Genomic DNA, 17054 nt, shown 5'->3' on the forward strand with positions numbered 1-17054 from the left:
CGAAACATCGATTTTCCTGCTCCTCGGATGCTGCCTGACCTGCTGTGTTTTTCCAGCACCACACTCTCGACTCTAATCTCCAGCATCTGCAGTCCTCACTTTCGCCTATGTACTATTTCAGCATGTTTTCTGGAAGTGAGATGTTTCAGTAATGTTATTTGTTTCAGTAATGGTTGAAGGCTTTCAGGACTTCAAAGTATCAGTCGCTTTTTTTTTACACTTTGGCAAGCCATAATGCCGTCAGCTTTACTCAAATATACATAAAAGATAGTTTACTTGTTCAGCTTTTGATTCTGTATCTAGTTGGAACCAATTCTGCATATTAAACATTGTTTTCTCCAATGTCCGATTCTGTGTTCTATGTGACTCAATTTTGAAATTAAATCATCTCTGCTGTCATGTCTACCTAAACTGATTGTCTTCCTTGGTCAAGTGCTTTTAATTTTGCAGTTGGGGGTTTGATTAGCTTAGCTTGCTGGACGGCAGGTTTTCAATGCAGAATGACAGCACACCATGGGTTCAATTCCTGTATTCGCCGAGGAGACCACGAAGGTCCAACTTAGTCAACCTCATTCTCACTTGGTGAAGCTCAGGTTAAACTCACCATTAATCATTTCTCTCTAGCAAGAGAGCAGTCCTATGATCCTCTGTAACAATGGTGACTTTACCATTATAGCAATGCTGTTATGTATTGTTATACTTTAGGGTTTTCCTCTGTTTGTGAGAGAGAAATGGAGGAATCCTGTCTTTTTGCAAGTTCTCTAAATGAACCCTGCTACTTGCAATCTAAAACAATTCCATTTCCTTAACAGCTTTAAGTGAATGGGAATTGTTGTTAACAACTTTACCAAATTAATTCTCTCTTCACACCTCTATGATGACTCCCGTTCCTTCCAATGTTTCCCTTGATGCATCCTGCTGACTGCAGATCAAAATTCTAATTCCCATTGCTTTCACTATTTTTTCATGGATACATCCCAATGTGGGCTATTTAAATAAATCCTTCTCCACTTTATTGCAGTTTTTAACTAATGGGACCTCCTGCCTGTCGCCAAAATAGTCTCCTAATTTGTTTCTTAGATTCTGGGTTTGCTTAGTTGTCCTTCTAAGTTGTCCTTTCATTATAGATTTGTGACATTCTCAGGTCTGTTACATCATTGAGTCAGAGTCATACAACATGGAAACAGACTCTTTGGTCCAACATTTTCACGCTGACCAGGTTTCCCAAACTCAATGGGTCCCAATTGTTTGCATTTGGCCCATATCCCTCCAAACCTTTCTTATTCATATACCTCTCCAAATGTATTTTTAATGTTATAACTTTATCTTCAGCTACCACTTCCTCTGGCAGTTCATTCCATATAAGCACCACCCTCTGCGTGTAAACATCACCCCTCAGGTTCCTCTTAAACCTTTCTCCTCACTTTAAAAATATGCCCTCTCGTTTTGAACTTCCCCCACCCTAGGAAAAAGACCTTTGCTATTCACCTTATCTGTGCCCTTCATGATTTTGTAAACCTCTGTAAGGACACCCCTCAGCCTCCTACGCTGTAGTGAAAAATGTCCCAGCTATCCAACCTCTCCTTATAACTCAAACCTTCCAGTTCTGGTAGCATCTTTGTAAGTCTTTTCTGCACCCTTTCCAATTTAATAATATCCTTCCTACAACTGGGCGACCAGATTGCATACAGTACTCAAAGTGTCCTCACCAATATCCTTTACTGTCTTTTTAAATTCTAGGTCTCTTGATGCTCGATTGCAGTTACATTCAAAATGTTGACTTCTCCACCACCTGGTGCTGCCGGGCTTGCTGCGTTCTTCCAGCCTCCTGTTTCTCTACCTTTGATTGCAATGGTACTAGCATTGAACCTGAGATACTTTGCTTACTCCTAGTTTGCTCAGTCCTTGAAACTTCTTCATTTTTCAAAGCATTCCCATTCCCCAGTGTGGATTTCAACTTTACTTGCAAATCCTCTGATATCTGTTCGCCGTCCGGCTAAACCGCTCCTACAGACCATCAGCACCTAATGCAATCTGTAACTTCCTTGGAGAGACCAATTTTTCAGCTCCATGATGCTGCTGCTGCACATCGCAGGTCAGGAATCCTTTTTTCCATCAACATGAGATCCTGCTTTGTTCAAACTTTACACCAGTTTCTCTTCTCTAGGGCTCTCAAATGCTCAGCTCCTTCAGGTGCTGACTGTTTGTTGAAGCAGCCATCTCAAGGCTGAGCCTGTAGAATGTTCAGACCTCCTGTCTGTAGGAGGCAGCCAAATGGAGTCTGGACTGTTTGTCACCATGTTGTAAGATAAATCCTCACCATGCTCCTCATTGGTGCCTCAAGGCTCCTGACCCCATTAGGGGTCGTGACCAGTGGTTTGGGAATGGCTGTTCTGTATACAGTTTCTGAATTGAGATAATCACGAAGTGCAGCAAGAGGACATTAAGCCCATCCAAGATGAGCCCCATTCTCTGCTGTTTGTTTACAGATTACGACTCATTCCACAAAAAGAAATTGCCTGCTCCAGTGTTCAATGGTTACCTAACCTTCCTCCCAATTGAAACCATTTCTCCTCTACTTACACCATCTTGATTAAATCTTGATTAAATCTTCACATACTTTAAAGAGAACAATTCTAACCTCCGCACATCATGGATTTCTGTTGCACAATTTGATCCATTTGAAAAAAAAACAGTATTTTAAAAACATGTAAAACCTTGTTTAAAAAAACTAAAACTATGAAATTTTTGCAACGCTACACACTTCACAAAGCAAGTGTCCATTTATCAAGTTCAACATTAGCTTCAAGCTAAGGAGCACTCTTATGAGGCAGGTCCTGACACAGTTTCATTTAGAAATGATATCAAACTCTCACTACAAAGCAGACTGATCACCAAGCCTTAAATCATCTTGCAACATCCCCATGTGGAAGAGTTCCAGGCCACATACTAACCTCTCCCTATTCTCATGTCACAGGGAGAGATTAAATTCAAAAAAGGGTGCTGTTCCATCTGCAAAAAGCTCATCTTTAAACTATGTCGATGAGGATATGACAAAGCAGAATCATTTTAACCAATCAATCCCATCCACACATCTTCTCAGTATATCCCTCAATCTCCCTCACACATATGTCCCACTAACTTGCTCAATCCCCATCTCCATGAACATATACAACTATCTCAAAATGGCGCTCCCTGACAAAAGGTCTCCTGTTCACTCACTCTAACGATGGTGTTGTGGGAGCAAACTTTCCACTTCACTTCCCCTTTACACGTGCCCATAATTTTAAACCATGATCCCTAATACTTGAGCACTTCAATGGAGTGAATCATAGCCCACATGACAAATTTTTAATAATGCATTAGCAATTCACAATGGTCTCCCTTTGTCCAGCATGAGATGGAATTTATTGCTGTGCTTCACATTACAGCAATAATGCTGCTCATGTACACGTCATTCTGACAATTTAATAAGGACAACGATCTTTAAAACAACCAACACTTGTGTACCAAACATCTACCATACTCACTGCCAAACAAGAATAGTTCCACAAGCATTCTTCTGAATTTCATAGGCACTGTTTCCTTTGGAAACCCTGACAGATTGAAGGTAAAAGCAAATTTTAAACAACTCTCTCTACATTTTCCATATAAAATGTAAAGCATTTCCAGCAAATTCATTTAATACATTCACACACATTTAAATATTCAAAACCCTTCTTATTTTAAATATTTGCAAGGGAGAATATTTGCAGGACTATGGGGAATGGGCAATGGGAATGAGACCAATTAGATAGCTTTCTCAAAGAACCAATACAGAAACGAAGAGCCAAATGGCTTACATCTGTACTTGTCTGACACTGGAAGATTCCCTTCGGTGTTGCAGCCAATTTGAAAACGGTCAGTACAGAAAAGAGAAGAACGCTTGCTTACCCTGACAGATATGCTATAAACTGAAGGTCCCCAGGCAAGAAGTTAGGTTCTAAGATTTCAGGCAAAGAGGAATTTTTCAACTCTTAAACCTAGCACTCTGAGAAACCTGTTCTGTTCTCTAGGTACAGAATCTTCCAAACATATTGCAAAATAAGCATAAGGCAGCCACTGTTCCGTAAACTGAGCCTGTATAAAATATTTTCTTAAAAAGGTTTTGATATGTTTTCTTGAGCACTTCTCAGGAAACTGGTCCCTCTTTGCATCAATCGCAGGGTTTTCAGAGCGATCTCATGCAGCTCTATTTTTAAATAAACTCTCCAAACTGATCAAAAATATTCCCCATACGTTTATCCGTTTAGTCCTGTCTGACGCATCAACATCTACAGATAAAGGTCTTGTACTAATCAAAGGTTAATTAATAAAAAAGTGAGAACAGTGAGCAAGTTGGAACAAAGCGCAGGATAGCTGGGATCATGACTTGCTCTGCCAATGCAGATCCAATGTCAGAACAAAGAACACTTCACTCCTCTTCCTCCTCCTCCTCTCCCTGTCCCACTTTATCCCCAACCTTCTAGCCTTATCTTCACATGCAATGCATTTACCTGGGTGACACTTTTTACACCTATAGACAAGTATTTATATTTCCATAAGTAAATGCTAATTACATTAATGATTGTGTCAAATTTGGTGCCTCTGGGCCACTAATCTGACACTTTTGACAACGTGGTTTAAGATCTACAGTTAAATAATACAAAGGATAGAAATCACCAATATCAGCATTTCCTAAAATTACACATCTACCCCTAACCTTTTACAGTTCCCAATAATGATAATAAAAGTAAATGGAGTTAAGGTTAAGCAAACATTGCCTTCCATCAGGTAGATTAATACTGTAATGGTTTGATAGCACCCATCCAGCTCCTTTTCACTGACAGATAAAATATTCTGTCCAGTGCTCCATCTACAAGCTAGGCAGTGCGACTCAGTAACTATTCCGCATGCACTACACATTTCAAGCAAGTCTGTGAAGCTGAACACATTTACTATGCTGCATGCAAATCACCAGCCAGCACCTGAACTTTGAACAATTCCACCAGCACATTCGCTAGATAAAATATGGGATCTGAAGATAAGAGCTTTAATTATTCTTTCTCAACTGTTCTCTAATTGTATTCCACTCCCTACTACTGTTTCAGGAAGATACTTCCTCAAATTAGGTTAAACCACATTTTGCACAAACTGCTCACCATTGTTTGCTCGTCCCAACTTTGTTTTTAAAAAAAGTTGATCCGAGGAATACTTCGCATATCAATCTCAATATTACAGAAGTGGCCCACCAGGATCTTACTTCTTGACTGGATCTTACTTAGGTTTAGTAAATTGGGGACAAACAAATTAAGGATTAACTGGACAATAATGCACCAACAGATCAGATCTTTCAAAAAACACAACTGCTACTGTGGCTATTCCCCCAGTGGATATATTTCTTATTAAAACTCTGTAGTTTTATTAGTCCTAAGTCAGTGCAAAGAAAGGAAATGGTTCAGAGAGAGGAGGGGGAAAAAGGGTGACTAAATGAAATGGGTCTTTCATGAGGGGATTTTTTTTCTCTCAGAAAAAAGCCATCAAATTTGGACAGTTTTACCAGGTGTTTTTTTAAAAAAGATTCTTGAAGGTTCTAAAGCTAACCTCATTCTACATTTTTCTTTTGGTGCTAGCTTCAAACTCCCTTAGCAACCAAAATTATAATCTGCTGAGATGAAATGGCTGCCTGCTTTCTGCCAAGCCAAGTTCTTCATGTAGACACTACATCCTTCTATGTGGACCCACCCCCCAGCTGCTGCTGCCCAACAGTTTTATCTTCTGCGTCACAACTCTGGCAGCAGGCTTGCTAGCTTTGCAGATCAGAGGCCCCATTTTGCAACTCTCCAGATGCAGATCTCTTTTTAAAAGAAAGGCATTGAACACGACCACAATGCACATGTTAGATCCCACAAGTTCTTTATCAAAATCTCAGTATGCCTGCCCTATCCACTTTGGAAAGTCAAAATGCAAAGCAATTTTTTTTTGCAACCTTGAGTAAAATGTAGGACAGCATAGATTACCCAGACGCTATCTTCTTTCAGAGTCAATATCCACTGGGTGCTCTCTCAGCAAGTGACATCAATCATCAATCCCATTATTTCCTTTAAAGGGGCAGGTCATGTAAAGCTCGTCGTGTGGACTTGCAGATGAAAGCAGATTGCTTCACATTTTATCTTCTGTTACACAAATAAGGACAAGTAGAGATCTAAAATACAGCCAGGTTTGTACTGAACAGACTCAATCCCTCCATGGAAGAGTGCAGCTTTCTAGTTAAGTCTCAATCGCCATTTTCTGCTTCTATGAAACAAAACAAGATTCCTATTGGCAGACCTCCAAATATTTGGAATCCAGTTTGACAAGATTTGGTTGCTCCTCATTTTTGCTCCCGCACTTCAGAAGTTTGCACAATACCACATATGTACATCAGGTTACAGTCTGCACAATCCTGACTGAATTTAGCAAGAACATTAACTCCACATTTGCACCAACTCTCTCAGAAGCTTGAATTCTAGGAGCATCCACATTTGATATGAGATGTTTACTTTGAATAAATATACTTTCTCAGATCAAGATTATTTAATTCCTAGATGTTGTTGCTGTAGAACTCCAAGCCTCTAATTTTGGAAAGGATACCAGCTTCTATTTACTGGAACATTCTTTGAGCTGCCACACAACATGGAGTTTTTTTTCAAAAAGCAAATGATGTCATGTTTACCTGGAACTCTTCTCTACAGGGCAAACCTTTTATAAACTTGAGCTGCACCATTATTTAATCTTCTGCTGGTCTCTCTAATCAACAATCGTTATCTAAAGAACAGTTCCCTCTCAGATTAGCTCAGGCGTATAATAGGAAAAAGCAGTCATACACCATAATGGAATTCCCTAATCATGACTCTTTCCACATTTTTAACCCTTTCTGAGCATTATCTTTTCCTAAGAGTTGCTTGCATTGGTGCTTATTATTAATGAGAAAACGTAGATCAAATATAGGAAAGGGGTTAATTATCAAAGGGAATTCAATGCTCGCCTACAAACCCATCATCTCGAATCTTAAATAAAACCAGGAATATGCCAAAAAGGAAAGTCCATCTGGTCACCTGGAAATTCTCTCAATGTGTTTTTTTTCATTAATTATTTTGAGTGTAAAAGACAGCTGGAATTAAACATTTCTGTGCACCATTCAAGTGACAGAATAACTACCAACTACTGTTCATTTAAATTAGGAAGGAATGAATCTCAAAATGTTAGAGTGCACAGCAACATTTTGTAAGGTGAAATAAAAGCAAAATAGCAAACATTCTTTGAGGTCTGACAACAAAGCCAAACTCTTTGCAAAGTGCAGTGCCAAAAACAAAGGCTGTGAATTACAATTTTTCACTTTTTCTGACAAAAGCATCTGCCTAGATGATGAGTATTTTTGATAACAATGGCAAATTAAACAACATACGCTTGACATTCTGCAACTCCCACAACAACCTTTCAACCATTAACCGTCAAAACATTGACCACATTGGCTGATTCAGCATTCTACAATTTTGACTAAGCCTTCATCTCCAAATAGAACCAAAATCTGATGACCTCTAATCCTAAAAACTATTAAAATCTCTAGTTGCACAAAAATAACCCATGTCTATTATTTCACGAGAAACATATTGTAATACTTTAGCCAGCTTGCACACAACTTGAAGACATCTTTCTTCACATCAATTTAATCTAACATTGAGGCATTTCACTAGCCGAGCATAACAGACATTCTACTGACAGTCCCAGTAAGCAGAATGAGACCATTGCCTATATATGCAGGGGCACTAAGGAAGCACAATAAGGTGACAGCCATTACAGATCTCAAAAGGCTACATTTGAAGACAGCCTCAGCCACCATCTTATGCTAAGTTCATTGGAACGCACCCAAAACATTAATTCATGGAATGAAGAGTAACTCACTGTTAAACAGTCCAGCGCATGGATACAACAATCAATCAAATGACTCAAGACCCCACTGGGACCTACATATTGTATCCCTGTTTCACCAGATCCTCAGCGTAGAACCTTTCCCCTGTGTTCAAATAAACAAGTTTTACATTTTTCTTGCCATCCACCACTACTACTGTTAGAATTCCTAAAACTGTCTATTGAAGATGGATAAACTTTGAAAGTTCACCTCTTCCAAGACTGATATTCCTGAATATCTCTTGATTACTACACAAAAGTGGCAGTTGGTACAGATTAACAGGGTTGCCCTCCATTATAACATAATTCTAACTTATATATATTTAAACTCAAGTGCTGAGAATCTCAAGTAGGGTCAGAGTCGAAATTGTAAAAAGCAAATTAAATGATACAGAGAGGATTCCAAGCAATGTGAAAAGGCTATGGGCATTGCAGTTTGCACTTGCATTAAACAACAAACAAAAAACACTTTTAGAAATAAAACAGGTTGGCATCACTAATAACATAGTCAGTTACATCTTGTCTATTTGGAATTTTTCATACTATCTCAGTTACCTCAATTGAGTTAGATTAAGCCTTTTAAGAGCAACTGCTTTTCAAAAAGTATCTGTAACCCACATATACATGTTTGCAAACTGAAAGCAATGCAATGGCCAACATTCAAAGAGCAAAATGTGGAAAATCCTAAAAACTCAGAAGGAAATGACCACTGCACTTCAGAAGTGAGCAATAATCCATTTAAGTCAGATCTCATGACTGCCTTTGTTCACAAGACAGGACATGCGTTTCAGAATAAAATGGAGTTTGCAAAATTGGTGCTACTCAAAAACCTTATTGCTTGCAAACTGTCCCAAACTTGGGCTAAAATAAAGATGAATGGTGTCCAAACATCTCTCAGATAAAGTCTATCCTGTCACTTAGCTTAGTTAAAATTTCCTATCTTCAAGGTGCTTCCAAACTTCAGGTTCCTGTGCAAAAAGATGGAAGTTGCACAAATGTTGCAAAAGTATATCAGAATGTATTCTATTGTTACCAATATTACTTGTGCACCTTTAAATTACAAGGATATTATAGATCAACAGCACCTGTAATGTTCAAGGCTCTGGAACTTTTAATGCACTCCCAATCTTCAAATGAAACCCTAGAGCGTTCATGCTCTGCAAAATTATGCCAAGCCTCTGACAGCCAGGTCTCCACTGTTTCCAGAAGACATCTTAAAATGCCAGTCATCATTCTGAAAACGGTCCCTATCCTTCAAGAACATGCATGTAAAAGTCTACCTCAAACCCCCACATGCAAATGGACAGAAATCAGGTATATAATTAACTAGTCTGGATGTTCTACACTGTTTCAGCAAAACAAAGATTTAACTTACACCAAAACATTTCTAACTAGTAAACTCAATGGTAGTCCAGAAACCAGTGTTCCAAGAGACAGGCCAGCACACTCAATTTGATGCCTAAAAGCAGAACTAGATTTTGCAAAGGGGCGAGAACTACCTTACCTATTGTAGGCCTTCCTACATAGTCTTTTGAAACAATCAAGTCATAAAAAGCAATTTTTATTTAATCTCTCAACTAAGCAGTGTTGGAAATTAAGACAATTTGAAAGAAACAACATAATTGGGTGGCATTTATTCAAAAAAATGCTAACCAAACATTTACTCAAATTCTTAAGATAATTTGTAAAAACCCTGCAGAATGTTTGACTCTTCAATTAAATCAGGTCTTCTTTCTGAATGACACCACCACAGAAAGTACTCACATTTCTACTGGAAATCACACAGTCGTCACACTGAAACTAGTAAAATCTCTACACAATGGCTACCTTGAAGGAGGATCCAATGAGAAAAACCAACAGTTTCACAATCTTGTTATACTAATTTTACACAGGAAGGTACTATGGGCAATTAAGCTCAACGTGCCTTGGGAAATCACCCACAGAATCTTCAATCAACTGAAGAGAAGGAGATGCCAGAAGCTTACTACTATTCTGATGTGACTACTGTATTTCAAGATCTAAGCAACCATAATAACATAGCAAAAAGGAACTAATCAGATACAAGAGTAGGACCACATCTCCCAATTCCTCATTCTATTAAACAAGTGTCCCCTCAAAACACCAGAAAGAAGAATTAAGCTACTTACAAAGAAAATCCCAGATCATAAGCAACCTCCCTACAGTTATGTTAAAAGGACACCACGACATGACTGTCAACGCATAGGTATTCGTGTTTTGGCATCGTTGCTTCTCAATACATTTTTGTCAAGTAATAAATAATCTCAATTTTTTCTGCAAATCATTTTGAAATATACATTTTTCCCCACTGAGACAGGGTACAAGATCATTTATTTAATGATTATCTATGATCTCATAATTTAATTTCTAATACAAGGACACATTGCTTCTAGTCTAGCCATATGTAAAACAAAAATCCCATTCAATTCGGACTATAGTACTTTAAAAAAACTTTAAATTCACCAAACCATGGAAGCAACATCTTCAAATGTCTACAGAACATTGCTCAATTGTAGTTGAATACAAAGCTAAAAAATAATTCTATTCAATAAATGAGGTTCTCAGAAATGCACTGTCTAATTCCAGATGTGTTTCAATTCTCTATCCTTGAGATTTCAGAAGATACATGCAGACCACCACACACTGCACTTCCTCTTTTAGTCCATCTTATCTCTGCAAGGATCTGCCTTCAAAGAAGAATGAATTGCACATTTCCAAAATTATCCAAAATAAAATGCTTTAAAAGATTTAGCATGGTCAAAGAAACAGATCAACAGAACTTGGTGTCACAACTAAATCAAATTGGAGAACACATCGTAAAATAATCTCTCCCTTACCAAGGTCTCCTCCAGATTGCAGGGCTGAGAACAGTTTCTTTCTCCACCATTTTCTGTTTTTTTCTCTCTCTCTGTGAAGGACAATGCTATGGGCCTACCTGAATGCAAGAGGGATCTCTGGCGCTTCCAGTGGCAGTAACATCTAAAGACTAAGCAGTCGTTCTTCCTTCACACACAACTCACTCCCTGGAGCTGATTTCAAAAAAAAAATGGCTTCACATCAGGCTAGAGGAGGAGTCATTCCTATGGACCCTCATGGCGAGGAAGGGAGATCTCCACGACACATTCAACAACAAAAGAAACCTTGTAATTCAAGCTAAAGCGAGATAGACCTTCAAGAGGAGAGGAAGTCATGCATGTCTGAGGCACATTTAGAAGAGGAAAGAGACTAAGAGCAGGAGGGAGTGGGGGAGGTGGCCTATGAGGAAGTGCAATGGTTTGCAGCCCTGACTGCTGCTGTCGCTGCCTTTGTGTCTAGACCTGAGACCAGCTGCACAGCAGCTATGGGGCTTTCATGGAGAGAACGCTAGCATGTTTTCAGGCTGCTCCTCAAAAAAAAACACACCAGCCAAATAAAGCAAAAGCTCCCGATGTAATGGCTTCTGCGCTAGCTCAGAGAGAGAGAGAGAGAGTGAAGCACTTTCTCTTCTCAACTCAAAGGGGAGCCACGAGAAACATTCAAAAAAACAAAGGAACAAAGAGACCACTCACCTCTTGCACGGCCACAATGTCTTGAGGGACCCTCCTTCTTCCAGGAAAGCACAAGATCCATGCAAGGGGAAGAGGGAATGTTGAGAAATGTTGAAAAGATGTGGCTCTGGCTGCGCTCCTAGTCCTCCAGAGCTGCCTTCCCTCGCAAGCACTAGCCACCCCCACCACTGGAGAAAGGCAGAGTCACACATTAATACAACACAGAGACATGCAATGCAAGCCCGGCTCTCATTAACAAGCACTGGCAACTTGGAGGAGCAGTCTTATCCCGGCAGCATTCACTTACAAACAAGGAGCAAGATGTCCTTCTCCGGTTGCGAGCCCAAAGCTCCTCGTCTCTTTCTCTTTTCTCGCTCTCTGCTCTTGTGTTGAAAGTTCCTCCTTCATGGGTTTGTCTGCAGGGATCTTACAAGATCGCCATCTCTCTCATTCCTCGTCCTCCCCCCCACCACCAACACCAACCGCTCCAGCTCCCTTTTTTATCCCCCCCCCCACCACCACCAGCACCTCTTTTGCTGCTAAAACTGCAGATGACCTGATCTGTGACGGGCACTTTAGCAGGAAAGGGAGAGAGAAAAAAAGAGAGAAGGCAGAGAGAGAGAGAGGGGGAATTGAAAAAAAAAGTTGATGACAAAGCGCTGGTGTGGGGGAGGTTGAGAGTTGAGCAGACCAGCCACAGGGGGGAGAGAAGAAGAAGGCTTCCCCGGGCAAAGTGCCAATCTAACAGGTGCCAGGGACAATCACTTGAACCCAATTTGGGAGGAAAGGAGTGAGGAGGGGTTAACACATTAATTATTGGGAAGGAAAATATAAAGTTCTGTATCTCCCGCATGCATAATTGCTTTGATAGCACAAAGCTGCAAAGTTCTAGGATTGTTCTAAATTGGGAAGATCCTCGGTCACCTTTGTATTTTGTTAAATTAACATGGTCCGGGGAAAGTCCCTTGCATGTCCAAAGGTGACATTTCACCTCTTTAAAATGAAACTTCTACAGAGATACTCTTTAATTTCCCTTCCCTCCTTGAAAAGTGAACTAGTCTGTGACGTAAGACGCTGCCCAGAGAGATAAATTGAGTAGGTCCTGCTCCAACTCTGGTATTTTCCTGGCTAAAAATGCCTTGGACGTTAAGCTGCAATCCACCTTTCAACCTTCCTTCCCCTTCACTGCCCTGTCTGGATAGCAGATAAAAACGCTGCTTTGTAGGGGAGAGAGAAGCTTGAGAGCATTAATCTTAGCGAGTAAACAAGGGAAGAGGTTGTATTGTACGGCGGCGGCAGCAGCAGCGGCAGAGCCAGACGCTACTGGGATCTAATCTGCTGCGGCTGCTAAGTTGTAAAGCAACTGACCTTAAGGCAGCTTGTGATCTAAATACTAGGTTCAGGCTGGGGGTTGGGAGCGGGCGGGGGAATGCAAGAAAGGCTTTGGGAGCTTTGAAGCTATGCACATGAGATGAATCTGAGATTACTGGACGAAAGAACACAAGACAATGTCTTCAAATGGTGCATAAGAAAAATTCCATCTGACAATCGTAGCAATTCTTCAGAGCTCAATTTCTCCCTGGTGTTTCATTTTTTCTTTCTTCCACCTTTCTGAAAAAAAGTGCTCAGGTTGTGGTTTTTCTCCAGATTTAGATTTGGTGCTGGATGAGGAGATCCATATCTGAGACAAAAATATCAAGGTATTTAATATACCCTCAAAGATGAAAAGAGGTGTGGCCCCGCTCCCTTTACATTCACTCATCCGCACACATTTGCACGAAGACATGTTCACGCACTGGCATTCACTCAATCACATTCACACACGCTTGAATTCACACACTCATTTCAAATTCACACATATTCAGACACATTCAAACTAACATACACTGAAACACACACATTCACACTCATTTATCCTCGCAATTCACTCAGAAGCATAGATTTGCAGAAAGAGGCCATTCTGCCCATCGTACCTGCACCTGTTCTTTTACGTAGTTCTAATGTCCTGTCTTTACCCCATATTCGTGCACACTATTTCTATACAAATAATTATCCAATGCCTGCTTGAATCTTTCAGTTGAAACTGTCTCCACACATTTCCAGATGGTCCACTCCAAACCATAATTGCCCACTGTGTGAAAAGGTTTTTTTCCTCACATCATTCTTGCTTCTTTTGCACATCACTCTAAATCTTTGTCCTCTTTTTTTCTTTTGTCAGCAGGCTTACCTTCTCCCTTTCCATCCAGCTCACTCATGATTTTGAAATCTCTATCAAATCTCCTCTCACCCTTCTCATCTCCAAGGACAATAGTCCCAACTTCTTCAATCTATCCTCAACTGAAGTTTCTCATCCTGGAACCATTCCCGCAAGTCCCTTCTTTACTCTCTCCAATGCATTTGCATCTTTCCTATAATGTGGTGCCCACAACCATTCACAATATTCCAGCTGAGGTCTAACAATTCTATACAAGATCAACATCACCTCCCTGCTCTTGTACTCTATGCTCCAATTAATAAAATTGAAAACACCATATGCTTTATTAACTGTGATTTCCACCTATCCTGCCAATGATCTGTACACTTACACACCAAGTTCCTCTGCTCCTGCAGCCTCTTTAGAATTATATCTTCTATTTTGTATTGTCTTTCAAAATTGTTCTGACTAATTTGCATCACCTCACATCTCTCTGCATTTGAACCTAATCTGCCACTTTTCCATCCATTGCACAAATTTGTCAATGTCCATTTGACTCACTTGTACTAATTCACAATCATTCAATGGCACCCAGTCATCCATTCATAAACTCCCACACATGGAGACATAGGCTCAAACATATGCACATTTGTATACTCATTCTCTCTCACACACATTCACAAACCATCTCATACACTTTTTCTCAATTTTTCTCATACATGTTTTCTCAAACTTTCTTTTACATATCAACAATAAAACATTGGTGCTACTGATTACTTTGACACCAGGTTTAAAAAAATGAAATGCATCAATGAAGTATTGAAATGTACCTTAATGCAATTATAATTCAAAATGCTTATTGTGTTCCACAAAGACATGGTTAGATACTACATGGAGAATTGTGTTCAGTTCCAGTTACCAAAACTCAGGAAAGATATTTTGAAAGTAGTGTAGATTCACCAGACTAATACTAAGATGCAATGAGACAGTTTCTGAGGACAGGTCATGTAGACGAGGCTTGGGATCTTTTAAGTTTGAAAGGATTGTGGGTAGTCTGATGTTAAATTGCTAAAGAGTCATATTACTGTAGATACAGATATATTATGTCCTCTGGTGGGGAAATCCAAACAAGGAAAAAGTCGAGCAAGACAATTTAGAATTGTGACAGGAAGCTTTTTCTCGCAGAAAAGGCATTGGAAATCTAGAACTCTCCCACTGTGGAAGCTGGATGTCAATTTAAATTTTCAAAATTGAGATCAATAGATTTTTCAAAAAGTGTGGCACTGAAAAAAACACAACATGATGAAGAGCTATGCCCGAAACATCAACTCTCCAGCTCCACAGATGCTGCCTGACCTGCTGTGATTTTCCAGCACCACACTGTTTGAATCTGATCTTCAATGTCTGCAGTCCTCACTTTCTCCTCCTCAATAGATTTTTGTTGAGTAAGGATATTGAGGGGTTTGGCTCAAGAGGATAAGTGGGGTTGACATAGATATAAATCACAAACCAATAGAATGGTGGAACAGTTTTGAGGGGCTGAATGACCCCATTGTATTCCTGTGGCCCAAACAGCTTTGCCATTTTGAACAAGGCTTTTCTGAAGTCTACTCAAGTTACAAGGAAAAGTTTGATCATATTTTAACTTTATTCATTTCTCAATTCTACAACTTGTATATCATTAGCATCATTAATATCGTGAAATGATCAAAGGCGCTTGACAGTAGTGTTATTAAACAAAATTGTCTCTGAGCCATAAACGCAAGAGATCAAAAGCTTAGTCAAAGAGTTAGATTTTTAGGAACACCTTAAGGAAGAAAGCAAGGCAGAGAAGTGGAGAGGAATCCAGACTTTAAGGACCAGGCAGCTGAAGACATGAGAGAAGAAAATAGCAAGGAAAATACAGGAGAGGATGGGGCAGCAGTGGGAAAGGAAAGAGAAAGAGGGAGTGTACAGAATAGTGGAAGGAGAGGGAATGGGGGAATCATAGGAGAATGAGGAAAACCATAGGGAGAGGAAGAGGTACAGGAGGTTGGAAGAGGAAAGGGTATAAACAGTATAGAAACTGGGAAGGGCCACAGGAGAGTATGTGGACCTTGTCACTTTTTCTTTCTTTGACTATGGCAGTGGACATATTGACAAAAAGGAAAGCCAAGGCAGTGGGTCCTTTGGGATGATATCTGGTAATGTTATGAAAAAAAGAATTGAAGGAAGTTAGAATTAGTAATTAGATTGTAAGAGAGAAATTAATGGGGTTGAAAGCTGTTAAGTCCCATGACTTGATCATCTATGTTCCAGAGTGTTGAAGGAGGTGGCCGTGGAGATAGTCAATTCATTGACTATCTAAAATTCCATTGATTCTGAAATGATTTCTGCAGATTGGAAGCTAGTAAATGTCACTCCACTATTTAAGAATAGAGCAAGAGAGAAACCAAAGAAAAACAGACCCGTCAGACTTAAGTCAATACCTGTAAAAGGGAAAATACTAGAATGTATCAAAAGTACATGACAAGTGGACAGTTGGATTTTTAAAAATGATCTGATCGGGCAATGTAAGCATAGATTTTTGCGTGTTTGATTAAATTGCTGGAGATATTTTTGAGGATGTCACTAAAAATATCAATAAAGGGAAATGAATGTATGCAGTATATTTGAATTTTCAAAAGGCTTAGAGGGTTAGGACAAAACTAAAGTATGTGGGATAATGTATTGATATGGATTAAGGATTGGCTAACAGAGAATGGAGAGTAGAAACAAATGGGTCATTCTCATTGGCAGGCTGTGAGCTGAAAAAATGGCAATCCGATGTCCTATGGCAATTGACGTGCATAAGGGGCACCCTGACACCAAGAAACAGACTAGCCCAAGACAGTAGAAAAGGGCACCAAAGCAAGCACACTAAGTTTATTAGGATTCCTGAGGACTATGATTTTCCTCCCTATCAAATGTGTCTAATGGAATTTCTGAAAGTCTCCAAAGATAAGTGTGCACTCAAATTCATCAATAAGAGAGTTAGTTCTCATGTCCATGTGAAGAGGAACAGAGAAAAATTCAGCAATGTGCTGGTAGCAATGAGAAAGGCAGCTGCAAAGAAAGATTATTCTACAGAACGTTGTTACAATTTAAGTTCTTAAAGTTATATTAAAAACGTTTTCAACAGCAGCTGTGACTAGTGTGGTACTACAAAGATCAGAATTTGGGTGCTAGCTGTTCACAATGGACATCATGATTTCGACATGGGGACCAAATGTAATATTTCCAAATTTGCAGCTGATGTACTGCTAAGCAAAGGAATATGTCTTATGAGGAAGGTCTAAAGTGGTTTCAGGAGGATTTGGGCAGGCTTA

General features: G+C 39.6%; 1 protein-coding gene and 1 pseudogene across 6 annotated transcripts in view; one reads left to right on the plus strand and one right to left on the minus strand.

Annotated features, from left to right (window-relative positions):
* Positions 1 to 11975, minus strand: part of znf462 (zinc finger protein 462) — a 107137-nt gene extending 95162 nt beyond the window's left edge. For 4 of the 6 annotated variants that reach the window (XM_043717196.2, XM_043717188.2, XM_043717184.2 and 1 more), the window contains exons 1-2: positions 11821 to 11975; positions 11535 to 11701 (exon numbers count right to left, since the gene is read on the minus strand). The gene's annotated coding sequence lies outside the window, so the exon portion shown is untranslated. Of the gene's footprint in view, positions 1 to 3530; positions 3597 to 10823; positions 11219 to 11534; positions 11702 to 11820 lie in introns of those variants that run through there. The other 2 variants (XM_087995555.1, XM_043717172.2) reach the window with 2 other exon arrangements.
* A 4526-nt stretch (positions 11976 to 16501) lies between these two features.
* Positions 16502 to 16841, plus strand: LOC122557969 (large ribosomal subunit protein eL36 pseudogene; annotated as a pseudogene).
* The last annotated feature ends 213 nt before the right edge of the window (positions 16842 to 17054 follow it).

This window comes from Chiloscyllium plagiosum, unplaced genomic scaffold (assembly GCF_037043375.1).
Source record: "Chiloscyllium plagiosum isolate Xiang-an unplaced genomic scaffold, Cpla_swu_hap1 HiC_scaffold_2, whole genome shotgun sequence".
Lineage (NCBI taxonomy): Eukaryota > Metazoa > Chordata > Chondrichthyes > Orectolobiformes > Hemiscylliidae > Chiloscyllium > Chiloscyllium plagiosum.